We start from the raw sequence: 12,394 nt of genomic DNA on the forward strand, positions 1-12,394 counted from the left end.
ATTGTGGGTGAGGTGAGATCATTGCTGGCTGGCTTCAGAGAACACTAGCATAGCTGAATGGGTAAAATGCATCACTGTGTTGGGGAACATAAACTGACTCTAAAGGAATGAGATTTATTTGAGAAGTTGAGGGAGGAAAAACTGAAGTTCACCAACCAAACAGCAAATTCCTGAAATTCTGTCAGTTGCCTTTATCAGACAGTGTGGGTCCAGTACAGTCCTTTCCTTATTCTTAAATTTTAAAGTTAAATATATTTTTAAATAACCATTAAACACATTTCTCCTAGTAATGATGCCACAGCAGGAAATATACTTTGTAATCTGGATCCTCTTTCCTGTTTCCAGACAGTCCTCACCAATCTTGGGAATGAACCATGACATTTACATGATTGTCCATGGTCACCAGAGATGCCTGGGATAATCCCACCAGTCTTTACCCGTGTGACAACTGCCCTTTAGTTTTCAACTGACACTCACTGAGACACTATTGTTTCTATATTATGCTGGAGTCTTGCATTGTGACTTTGCTCAGTCTCAGCCAGGTGAGAAATACCAAAATCACTATTCTCACTGAAATTTCCATATGGGTGGGGAGACCATAATTGTCACTTGTTCCTTTGTTGTGGTTGATGATATTTTTCATGATGGAGGGGTTGACTGTCCAAAGTGGTGGCTTTTAATTTGCAATAAATATGATCAGGTACAATCAGAGCTGTATCCTCCACAAATCCCTCTTCTTCCCTTTCATTATTTGACCTTCTTTTTCTCTCTTTCTGAATCCTATCTTCCTCTTAAGGAGGAAGAGAAATGCTAATCAAATGATTTTTATAGGCTATAACTGTTCAACAAAAAGTTCTTTGAATTTTTGGTACCACCACAAACTCTAATGTCAAAAAATGTCACAATTTTTTGTCTCAGAAGGCCGGGATTGAACATAGAATCCCTACATGCACTTGGTAAGTGTTGATGCTCCTCACCATTATCTGATAAAAATAAGCAGAAGGAGATTGACCCTTATATTCTGTTATACAGGATCTTGTCTTTAAAAGCCAAGTTATTTAAGTCATCATTGGTTTGCGTTGTCAAAGGGTGGGGTAGGCAATCTTTTGAAATTTCAAAATCCTATGAGAGAGACTCAGTTCAATATATTCTTTTGATTTTACATAACTAACAGAAATAATAGAAATGGGGAACAAAAATCTTGGTCAGTCTTTTGTATTGACAATTTAATTTTTCCTAAGGATATTTCCATATTCACATTGTATTTCAATGTTTCCTGAGTAAGAAGACCACAAGGAATGTGTTCAATCTTCTTTTCTTTAATACCCATTCTGTTATATATATTTATATAAAATTACTAAAAAAACATACTTGACCAATTAGGCATAGGAAATTTTTGAAATTTGCAGGCACAGTGTTTTTTTTATGTCTTTTTCTTTAATATTACAAACTTACAGGAAGAGAGAAAACTATAAAAGTAATAACATCATGTAGGGTACCAAATAAGAATTATTAATAATTTCCATTAACATTCCTGAATTTCAGCTTCTGTTTCCTCATAAAATCACGTACAAGATAATAAGGCATCTATTTTAAAAAAAACGGCATGTTAGCATTGGCTATTCTGACATTTAGAAATACAATTGGTACTAAGTCACCTTGGAATGTTTTCACTAACCTTCTGCACCTGGTATTAGGTCCCAGGCCTTTTAGAGTAGTTGTGCTTTTGGTAGTTATACATTACAATGCTAATTAGATAATATGAACATCTTAGAATAAATGCTGAGATTTGGCATAACATTATGTGGGACATCCTTGTAAAATGGACATCCTTTGAGAGGATGCTTAATTAGAAATAAGAATTACTATTCACCCGGGAAATATTAACATGCACAGTAAAAACTTATATGTTAATTTGGAGGTTACATTTTTAAATGATTTTTTAAATTATCTCAGTAATACATGCTATTAAATAATATGTATTTCAAAAAGTCTATAGAATTTTTTTCCTGCATGCTTCACCTTTTCTTTAATGTATTATATTGAGCTACATCTACAAAACCAATTACATTTACCTGTTATTCTTCAAAATCAAGTGGTCCTTTTCTCAGATACATTTAGCTGTAAGATTTCTTTTACTTACAGAATTGTCATGCTCATCTTGACTAGTCTTTCTTATAGTTATTACCAGACTAAGATTTAGTTTCACAAAATCACACATGTTAAACATTTTTATTCCTATATTCTAATGTCATTCAATATGCTTTAATGGATTAAATGTTTATAAAACATGTCACATTTATAAATTTCAGAGAAAAATGGTGATTATTTCTAGAGATACATTAACAACCTGGAACAATAGCTATGAATTAATCTGTAAACTAATTTAAAACTGAATTTAAGAGGTAAGATCAGTTGAATCTGAGCATTTGTGTATATTTGAGTGATCACAATTGTTAGTTTAGAAATAAGAGTTTCAAAGAAAAGTATTGAAATTTAATTCATTGTCAATTATCATTAATACACAATTTTGTAGATACACATTAAAGGTAACATATTTTATTCTATAGCACTCTATTCACAAACATCGTATGCTAGTTATGTACAGACAAATAACAGTTATGTGCAACAAATAACACCTATCATTTTAGTACTCTATCTTTTTAGCTCCAATGATATTGTACATTTGAAGGTCTAAGTAAAAACATGTATCATATGACATCAAGAGTCATCTAATGTCCTGACCAAACGTAAAAGCATATAGGTTAGATACAACAGATATTGTTGAGTTTTTTGAAACACGTCAGTACTTCTTTTGACCTATAAATTATTCCTCTTATTGGAGGCCCTCTCAAGTATTCTAGGAAAGAAATCAGAGCTCTAGTTGTGGTGCTTCCTTTGATCTGGTATTATGAAGACTATTAGTGCCATTTCCAGAGCAGCTTCTTTTGTTTGCTCACCTGGGAAAGCTAAGAGGCAAATAAAATTTTTTCTTTCTGTGGATCCCTTTTTGCACTTTCTCACCTTCACAACTTGGCTTAGAGGAATATAAAGAGTTTGTTTTCAAAGAAATGAAAAATTGCATTCTCCTCTAGCAGAATCTGAAGTTGGAGAGACAAGTGTAGTTGAATAAAATTTCAAACACTGCACATCAGTATTTATGAAGCATTTATTCCAATAGTGACTAAGTGGTGGAAATAGCAATAAAAAGTTCGGTAAAAATAGTATGTAAATTTAAAATAGAACAGAAAGGGAATAAAATATTTTGAATATTTGTGAAACTCCAGTTTATAAAAGAAGATGATTTCAGTAAATTTGTTTGAAAATCAGTTCTGTAAAATCATAAGAAGAAAATAATGTATCATAAACAGAATTCTGTTCTTCTAGATGCCTACATTTTTTCAAGTTCCAAAGTACATACTTATGTTGAGTATTTTATTTAATTTATTTAAATACTAGTCTCATAATCTTGTTGATCTGATCATGCTTATAATTTCTGTTTTAGGAATGATACCTAGAAGAAATTTTATCAGTGATATTTTCAAATAACGTGTATGTTCCCTGCTCTACTCCACTAAAATGAATTACTAATTAAAAGTAGATAATAATTAAAATAAAAAGAAATACATCACAATAAAAGACACTTAGGAATGCTAGAAGGAATAAATTAATTATTCTTATAATAAGAAAATCACAATTACTTAATGACAAGCTCTTTAACTAACTGGGAAATTATGATGGTGTCTTCTGTCAAGAAATAGGTGATATCCAAATAAATGTTACATCTGAACTAAGTTAGACACACCACTATATATACTAACTTATTATGATAAAACGTCTAGAGTTTTTTATGCTAATTGCTTATCTGTAAACTATTATATGCTTATATCATAATATGTATTATAAAAATAAAACAAAATAAATTAAAAAGAGATTTAGAAACTTCTTCAATAACAATGCAGTAGATAATTTGGACTAACTCTGCCACTGAAGAAATAAAACAACAGCAAATGCTAAATAACCCTGGATTAAATACACATAATATATTTTAAAGAATAAATGAAAGAGATAGTCTTTCTCATTCTTATCTATGAAAGAGACAAGAAGACAGTAAGGAATTTCCTAGCCTATGTCCTGAAAATAATTGTAACTTAGAGAGATGGGATTGCATCTGGAGTCACATTGCTTTGGGAATTTTTCCACCTTAAGAAAATGATTGATCAGCCTAAATGCCCTATATGGCTTCTTATTCCTAGAGACATGGGATAGATGGGATAGGTACAGTACTAGACCACCTCCCTCTCTGTGTAGGACTTTAAAGCACCTCACTCTGCAATCGAATGTGTGGACTGCAGGCTATTTTTGTCTAGGTGTCTCATAAAACATAAGTTCTTCCTCTCTATAATAAGATAACGTCATCCTAGTTCATCTAATTATTGTTATAAAAATTTTTTAAATAAAATATCCAGTACACAATGAAGGATAATATAGAAAACAAAGAGAGACAACAGCATTAAGAGAATGAGGAGAAATAACATACAACCATAACAAAGTCACCAGGATTGTAAAATTTAGGTTTATGAAAATAAAATCAGCTTAGAAATTCTAAAAAAGAACTTAAATATATAATCTATGAACATTATAAGTTTATGAAAGAGTTATATAAGTAGAAAATATGATAACTGAAATTAAGATTAAATTGATGTCATTAAGAACAGATTAGACACAGTACAAAAGAGAATTAGTAAACTGAAAGAGAGATTAAAATAAATATTATGGAATAAAAAACAGAAGAATAAAGATTTAAAAATGCAGTTGAAGCTAACAAAAATAGTTTTATGTGAAACCCAGAAGAACGAAACAAAGAAAATTGGGCAGAGGCCATATTTGAAGAAATAGTAGTTAAGAATTTTCCATTAATGTTGAAAGAGACCAATCTATAAGTTTAAGATTATTAAATGTCAAGTAAAGAAAATGAAAAGCTAGAATAACCCACATCTAGACACTTAGTAGTGAAATTGAAGAAAATCAAAGACAGAGCAATCTTAAAATTATGTAAATGAAAAAATACAGCTTGCATTTGCAGTAAGGAGAGTTAAGCAACCGATATAATGAGCAAAAATAGGAAGAAAATGCTACTGGGATTATATTTTATGTGATGAAACAAAGTAAAGTCAATCAGAATTTTATACATACACATAAATATTAAAATAAGTATATTTTCAAAAATCAGTAAGAAAATTCATCTCTAGTAACTCGTCTTAAGATAAATTCTGAAGGATGTTCTTCAGGCAAAAGGAAAATGATCTCAGATGGAAGCTTAAAGATGCAAAAAGGAAAGGAGAGAAAAATATGTGTTTAAATATGTGTTAAACTTTAACATTAAACATTGTTACTTCAAGAATGCTTGATAATATATGATATGTACAATTATAAACATTTATAATAATAATAAATATATTTATAATAATATATAATGGAGATATAATATCTTCATAATCTTATGGTAGAGAAGTATTCTTAAACAAGGCACAGAAAACTCACCATTACAGAAACGATTTATAAGTTTTACTACATTATAATTTAGAGTATCTCTTCCTCAAAAGATACTATTAAGAGATAAAAGATGCAAGCCACTGGGCAGGAAAAGATACTTGCCATCTACAAAGCTATCAAAGATCTTATACGTAGAATTAATAAAGATCTCCTAAAAGTAGATAAGAAAAAGACAGTTCCAAAGTACTACCAACAGGAAACTCAAACAAATGCTCCATGAATGAGTAAAACCATGTGACTAAGGAAAACTCTAGAAAAGTGCTCAACTATATGTATAATCAGGAAGATGCAAATTTAAGCCGAACCTTTCAGATTGGTATGAATCACTAGGTCTAGTGTCAAGAAGAATATGAAGCAACATGAATTCTTATATGCCTTGAACAAGAGTGTAATTTCACATATAAACTTTCTGTATTGGTAAATGAAGCCTCAACTAAAGAAAATTGCCCTGTCAGCTCCTGTTTCCAAGGACCCAGTTAGCCATATGCCTTGTAGAAGCCTAGATTATGGCACAGAGATGGCAGAGTATTCAGGTGTTATAAAGACAAAGCAGAGGTAGTGATGCATACATTTTCAAGATAGCTTTAATATACTGGACAAAGGAAAAAAGAAGAGAAGTCTAAATGTGGAAAGACAAATCTGATAAGGAATAGGAAAAAGGAATCTCAAGTTTATCCTGAAGAAAATAAGCCACTAGTGAAGAAATTCTGAGAATTCAAGTGAGAATGGAATGATTTTTGTCACAAGTTCTGAAAGAAAGAAGGACTTATAATCACAAGCATAAATAAAAATATTTAGTAATTAAAATAAAAAGGTCATTTCTTCCTATGTCATTGGTGGGATTTAAAAGTTATGGGAAGAAATAAAAAGACTTTTCCATAAAAGATTTTTCTGTAAAACAATGAAGCAATATGTTCTTGTGTAAAATTACAATTTCATTTTTTATTCACCTCATAACTCTGTAATAAGGGCAATACATTATTATAGACAGGACTGTATTCTGATAATACTTCAAGCAGTTTTACAAGTTAACAATAATGAGTCTCATTTTCCTTTTTATTTATTCATGATTTTGATACTCCTTCTGTGGTCTTACAAATATAATACAATTACAATTCAACATTTTGTTCCATTTAATTTAATTTCTTTCTTTCAAATAATTATATACAGTTGAATTTTAAACTGGAGTATGTGAAGAACGAGGTTATTTACTCAATGATATGTATGACACTAACAACTTGAAAAATAATTCTTTCTTTATGAAGAATAGTTTTCATTTGAAACCTGAGCTAACAAAAACTGTATCCAACAGAGAATTTGGTGGCCACGCTAAGTAGTAAGGTTAGTTTAAACTTTATGATTTGGAAAACTTCAAGAGTGCATACAACTGGATGATTTTCACATGATAGGTATATAGGCTGGAATAATAAGGTATTGATATTTCAAGGTATGTTATACCAAGTTTAATGTTTCTTTACAAGTGAATTGCTCCTTGTAGGACTAGGATAAAAGAAAACTGTCAGCATTCACTCAATGGTTAATATTTGCCAGGCATTGTTTTAAGTGGTTGATTCATTTAACCTTCACATCTAAGAGTTAGATGCTATAATGACCCTAATTTTTTTTTTCTTTTTGTGGTACTATTAGGTAAGGAAGAAGTAAATAATTGAAGTTTCACCAGACGTCTTGTGATCAGATAGGAACTTTCCCCACAAAAGGACACAGAAAGAGGAGTTGAGGTCCTTAATCACAAATGGTGAGAAGAAAGAAAACACCCTATCATTGGATAATGTGTAAAGCAATTGTCTTAAAAAGATGCATGATACTGACAAAGAAGCCTGCATAACATGGGGATGAAAGCATGAACTATATTACCAGCAAGACTCAGATTTGAGACATGACTTGATGGCTGCCCCAGTTTGATTTCTAATGCACACTATTTAGAAGACATTTGACAAGTGACTTAAACTCCAAGTATCAATTTTTCCATCTTTATAATAAAGATGGTACCGAACTCTTAAGAATATTGTGAAGATAAGATATGATATTTTAAAATACTTATGACTGTGTCTAGTCATTAGTAAATTCCACATAGGCTGCAGCTGCTATTACTAGTGAAGAACTATCAAAGCGCTTGTAGGTTAATATAGGCACCAGTTCACCCAGCTTATAAATATAACCTTGTGATCACTTTGGGAAAGGTACTGCTTATATAAAATCTCATTGGTTGGGCTTCCCTGGTGGCGCAGTGGTTGAGAGTCCGCCTGCCGCTGCAGGGGACACGGATTCGTGCCCCGGTCCGGGAAGATCCCACATGCCGCGGAGCGGCTGGGCCCGTGAGACATGGCCGCTGGGCCTGTGCGTCCGGAGCCTGTGCTCCGCAACGGGAGGGGCCACGGCAGTGAGAGGCCCGCGTACCGCAAAAAAAAAAAAAAAAAATCTCATTGGTTTAATTTTCATAGATATTACTTAAGCATGAGAGAAAAAATCCCAGCCTCATGACCAATTAGGCTGCTTATACTGTAGTTTTACTTTCACCTACAAACTAAGTACCCTTGAGGTTGAACTTATATATATATGCATGTTAAAAAAAAATAGGTTATGGAACATAATGATAATCACTCTTCTATTTATAAACAATTGTGAAGAATATCAATGAAATGTCGAAGTAATCAAGTATCTTTTCCCTGTATGATTTATTGGTATAAATATCATATGATTTGAGAACATTTGATATTGAGATCCAAATCCCTGAATGCATAAAATACTGAAGTTTCTTGCTGTCTTTAATATTTATTTTAAAGTTTCAGTATGATTACTTATATATGGAGTTCAATGAGGTAATCTGGGATGAGAAATTGCATAGATATATGAAAGAGACAATCCCACATGAAGAGTTTGCTGTGAATCCTCATTTGTCAGTCTGAATAAAGCAATCAGCTAATCAATACACATTTCCTGTATGCTAACAGTGTGCTCAGTGGCCTGTTAAAAAGCTATTACAGATACGAGGAAAAAATGTTAACCTGTGTTATCTCTGGGAAACCCCTGGATGATAATGCAGGAGAAGTGAATCAGACGATGCATTATTTGCTCTGTCTCTAATAAACTGAAAAAATTTCACCATTTTTTAATATTACAGCCAGGCAGACAGAGCTAAATAAATGAACTATTGATTCCACACAGTGAAAGAGAATTTGAGCATTTCCCACTGAAAAAGACTTTAGCATTGTTTGTCTAATTAAAACAATCCAGGTAAGAAAGACTGCTATTAGTCATAATGCACTGCTATTACTGATAAAACTGAAACTGGGATCCAGAGCGTTTGTCTTCACTACGAAGTTTTACAGAGTTAGAGCCCCTCTAAGATGTTACAGCAAATGGCTGTGAAGGATGGGGCACTGAACGTTAGCTGTTCATTTTGGCAGCTCTTCACAGCATCTGAAGACTGGGTCTCAGCTATGGAAATCCAGAAACAAATTTAAACAATTCATCCAGAATTAATTAGACCATTGGGGATTGACTGAGCTAATCAAAACCACAGGATACTTTTGTTTATCCTGGAATACCAATTTATTCATTTACAGGTAGGAAAGCCTCAGGTTTAGTAAGTAGTGTCAGCTGAGAGCCTGGGAATATCCCTTGTAATGCACAGGTCAAAAAGCTTCTCAAGATAAATGAATAGAAAATTACAAAAAAGCGAGTTGGCTATTCCTTATCCAGTCAAGCTCTAATCAGCTAATGAATTTCCCTTTTCAACTCTAAAGGCATTTCTGTGTAGAGAGCCTTTCTTTTTTTTTGTCACTTTCAAGTTTATTCACAAATTCTTAGTTCTTGGTCTCCTTTTCATTTTTTTTTCACACCACACATATCATCATATGTTTGCAAGTAGACCATTAACTCAGGTAGGCTGTAAAAGAGTTGAGCTATTAGAGCATTCTTCAGATAAGAAAATGTTCCCATAGCTGTGGGCTTGGCAAACTACATCCATGAACCAAAGCTGGCCCACCACCTGCTTTTATAAATAAAGTTGTATTAGAACTCAGCCATATCCATTCATTACTACTGTCTGTGCTATTGTCTATGGCTGATTTCTGCTATATAGGCAGAGTTAAGCAGTTGCTATAGAAAATTTATGGTGTGCAAAGTCTAAAATATTTCTGCTGGCACTTCATAGAAAGTCGCCTACTCAGTTGAAACACTACTTTGATGGTTTTACTTTCCTTCAACATGGTTTACTTATTTAAATGTGATCTATTGGATTCTGCTCATTCTCTAGGTCAGAACAGTAGTGAGAACTAAAATATTGCCTGCCATATCAGTAAACAAAGGATGTTGCAGCCATGAAGCCATTACATGAGGGCTGCCCGGACGGTGCACCTTGAGGAAACTCAGGATGAGAAAGCACAGGATACTGGCCCCAGAGAGCTGAGGTGCACATCAAAAGAATGATTTCAGTGAGCCCGGACTCTTGCATCTCCCCATACAGAGAAAAGTGCTAAATTCCTTAACTCAAGATGTCTGGTTTTCTTTAATTAATAGTCATCTTCTGATGTTCTGTCTACCTGGTCTTTGTTGCAAAAACTCCTGTATATCCTGGCTCTTCCCTGACCTCTTCCAAGCAGTTCTCTCAGAGCTATCTCAGAGGCTGTCTCCTGGGCTTGAAGTCCCAAGAATGTCCGCCGAATAAAACATAACTCTCAAATTTTATGTTGTGCATTTTTTTTCAGTCGACGCTAAGCATAAAATAATTACACAGAGAATACGTGAAAAATGTGCCCATTTACAATGGGTGAGTTTGTAAAGTACCAATGTATTTTTTTATCTTTGAGTCCTCTGTAAAAAACAGAAGGATGAGTTTCTATTATAACTCCAATAGTTGATCCTTTAGAGTCCAATGCAAAATGCAAATGTGAGTTAAATTTTTCTTGTCCAAATGCAATTTCTTAGTCCCTGATGATGGCGTCCTACTGGTCCCCAAGTTTATAAACTTCCCTAAATTTATCATGTAAAACAGTGATCATTTCTCCCCTCTTCTTCCAATCGAAATACTAACTCCCAGGGCACATTCTCAGCCAGAAGGAAAGCTATCTGATTTTCCCACGTAAGTCATTCACAGTACTAGTCCATGAACAAACTTGATTTCCAAGACAGTATTTACATTTTAATAAGGAACATTTTAATACAAATGTATTTTAACCAAAAAGATGCTTAGCAGAAATGCTTTTGAGATGAAAATCTTCCCAGGAACACTTGTCAACACTGTTACCACTTTCTTTCTAAGAAATCAGAGGGACCTAGATCTGACCAGGACTGCCTTCCCATTTTTCTCCATTTGACTAACCTTTAGACAAAACCTGTGTGGATTATAAACCAATGACTTCCCTTTTCTTAAGAAAGTTGTAGTGTATATTCTTTCCCTGCCCCTTTGAGATGTAAGTCTTCTCTCAGCTTGCCGCTGGTTTTATAATCCAGGAATGTCTTTCTCTAGGACCTAGGAGCTTTCCCTTTGAAATGTAACCATCAGGGAAGATGGTACCACAATTTCAGTCTCTGTGAGGATGTAGGAGTTTAAATGCAATAAGTGCCAATTAGCAGACAGACTTGTCCAAATCCCATTGACCAACTTCATCTCCCTCCCCGCCATTGCCCTTCAGTACTTTTCCAAATCAATATTGAGAAAGAAAAACGGAGCTGGAGGAATCAGGCTCCCTGACTTCAGACTATGCCACAAATCTACAGTAATCAAGACAACATGGTACTGGCACAAAAACAGAAATATAGGTAAATGGAACAGGATACAAAACCCAGAGTTAAACCCATGCACATATGGTCACCTTATTTTTGATAAAGGAGGCAAGAATATACAATGGAGAAAAGAGTGTCTCTTCAATAAGTGGTACTTGGAAAACTGGACCGCTACATGTAAAAGAATGAAATTAGAACACTCCCTAACACCATACACAAAAATAAACTCAAAATGGATTAAAGACCTAAATGTAAGGCCAGACACTCTAAAACTCTTAGAGGAAAACATAGGCAGAACACTCTATGACATAAATCACAGCAAGATTCTTTTTGACCCACCTCCTAGAGAAATGGAAATAAAAACAAACATAAACAAATAGGACCTAATGAAACTTAAATGCTTTTGCACAGCAAAGGAAAACATAAACAAAATGAAAAGACAACCCTCAGAATGGAAGAAAATATCTGCAAAAGAAGCAACTGACAGAGGCTTAATCTCCAAAATATACAAGCATCTTATGCACCTCAATATAAAAACAACAACAACAACAACCGAATCCAAAAATGGGCAGAAGATCTAAATAGACATTTCTCCAAAGAAGATATACGGATTGCCCACAAACACATGAAAGAATGCTCAACATCACTAATCATTAGAGAAATGCAAGTCAAAACTACAATGAGGTATCACCTCACACTAGTCAGAATGGCCATCTTCAAAAAATCTACAAACAATAAATGCTGGAGAGGGTGTGGAGAAAAGGGAACCCTCTTGCTCTGTTGGTGGGAATGTAAATTGATATAGCCCCTATCGGGAACAGTATGGAGGTTCCTTAAAAAACAAAAAAATATAACTACCATACAACACAGTAATACCACTATTGGACATATACCCTGAGAAAACCATAATTCAAAAAGAGTCATGTACCAAAATGTGCATTGCAACACTATTCAAAATAGCCAGGACACGGAAGCAACCTAAGTGTCCATTGACAGATGAATGGATAAAGAAGATTTGGCACATATATTCAATGGAATATTACTCAGCCATAAAAAGAAATGAAATTGAGTTATTTGTAGTGAGGTGGAT

The 12,394-nt window shown here is 33.6% G+C and overlaps 1 protein-coding gene across 3 annotated transcripts in view; it reads right to left on the reverse strand.

Annotated features, from left to right (window-relative positions):
• FSTL5 (follistatin like 5) overlaps nucleotides 1–12,394 on the reverse strand; it is a 547,068-nt gene that overhangs the window by 205,200 nt on the left and 329,474 nt on the right. The window lies entirely within an intron of this gene.

Source organism: Mesoplodon densirostris, chromosome 1, assembly GCF_025265405.1.
Source record: "Mesoplodon densirostris isolate mMesDen1 chromosome 1, mMesDen1 primary haplotype, whole genome shotgun sequence".
Taxonomy (NCBI): Eukaryota; Metazoa; Chordata; class Mammalia; order Artiodactyla; family Ziphiidae; genus Mesoplodon; species Mesoplodon densirostris.